Below are 1,642 nucleotides of genomic sequence, written 5' to 3' on the forward strand. Positions count from 1 at the left end.
TCTAAACAACTCTATAAATATGTGTGTCAATTCGTTCCAAATCGAGTTCCATTGTGTGAACTTCTCGTGTGTGTAAATTTCCTTAAACATTTCATTAGTTTGACTAGGAAATTAATTGTTATTATGTATTGTAATTTGTGTACAGTTTACCCGTATGAATACAAAAATTGTTTTTTAAAAGTGATATCGTACACTAATTAACCTTAGTTATTCATCATTAATCAATTAGTTCTGCTGCAAAACAAGTAATAATTAATTTAGGGTATTAGTGTGTTACGAATATTATTAAGAAATTGTTCTTTACGAATATTATTAAGAAAATGTTCTTATAGGTCTGCATTTGTAGGTGTGGTCGCATTTTTCTCTATGGCTTTATCTAACACAGTCTCCAATTTCGCTTCCATTTCATCCATCTACACAATTACAAAAAATAATAAAAATGTTAAGTGTCTTAAAATGAAGAGTAAATTATCAGTGTCCCAAAGAGATGTGTAATAAGGTAATAGAGAAAAGACGATTGGGGGGCAAAAGTTACCTTGTCGACTATACCAGAAACCATTTTAGCATCTTTTCCAATAGCATCAGCAACCATTTCGACCGTTTCTAGTGTGTGTCTAAATTGACTACCTTCGGGAAGATCATCTGCAACATCTCCGACAAACTCTTCCACCTTCTCCGCTATCTCTTCCACCCGATCCGCTACACTATCCACCGCCTCCTCTACCTTGTCGAGTTCCACTGCCATTCCAATGACACATCTTTTTAAAACTTTATAATATTAAATTACGTCAAATTTAAATAAAACCATTCATTACATTTACTTTTATATATATTTTTTGTATTTTTGTACAAAAAGTTTTTTATACAAGCCTAATCATAACCAAGTAAGCCCATTTAAAAATTAAAAATTTTTAAACCCAACAAAAAACCCTTTTTGGCCAATTTTTTTTCCACCTTTTACCCAAAAAAATTTATTAATTCTCTGAGATGGCCATGTTTAGGATATATGTATTTTTTGGTTAAATTATAAGAATAAAAATAAAAACTTCAATATGAGTCCTCTAATAGGTAATAGGTATGAAGATTTCTTGATGTCATTAGCGTAAAAAAAAATCCTAACTTAAAAGTATAAAAAGTAGCACGAAAATGAATGATATATTTAGTTTTCAGACCGAGTGATGGTTGGAAAATGAGGCGCCACCCACTTCGACGCAAGCTTAAGAGAGTGCCAAATGGGGTTTACACACCATTACGAGGGGCGTAGACGGGAGGAAACATCAATGCTTTGGCGGGCATCATCTTCCTTATATGAGATGTAGAGACCGAAGAGTGGACCCAATGAAAATCTTCCAACTAAAGGGCGGGCAAGCCAATATACTCATACTCTATCTCTATCACAACACTCAGTTTTAAAGATAACTTCTGTTCATGAATTTGAGGTAAATAAAAAGTGAAATAATTATTTTTTTGGGCGATAAAATGAAATCATTAAATAAGTAATATAAGGTTTTTTTTTTTTTAAATTAAGCAAACACAAATCTACATCTTTTTTTGTTTTTAATAATAAACAATTATTTTTAAATAAACTCACCAGTTTTGAGGCAGATGATCAATTCCTAGAGGGAGGAGATCTGCAACTTGA

The 1,642-nt window shown here is 31.9% G+C and overlaps 1 long non-coding RNA gene across 1 annotated transcript; it reads right to left on the bottom strand.

Moving 5' to 3' along the window:
- Positions 1 to 326: 326 nt before the first annotated feature.
- On the bottom strand, positions 327 to 745 carry LOC143616921 (uncharacterized). The gene is made up of 2 exons (XR_013150745.1): positions 536 to 745; positions 327 to 413 (listed from the first exon to the last, which is right to left on the bottom strand). It is a non-coding gene; the product is annotated as an uncharacterized LOC143616921 (long non-coding RNA).
- Between the last annotated feature and the right edge of the window lie 897 nt (positions 746 to 1,642).

This window comes from Bidens hawaiensis, unplaced genomic scaffold (genome assembly GCF_021521415.1).
Source record: "Bidens hawaiensis isolate Kalapana, Puna unplaced genomic scaffold, B.hawaiensis_p1.1 tig00050648_1, whole genome shotgun sequence".
NCBI classification, from domain to species: Eukaryota; Viridiplantae; Streptophyta; class Magnoliopsida; order Asterales; family Asteraceae; genus Bidens; species Bidens hawaiensis.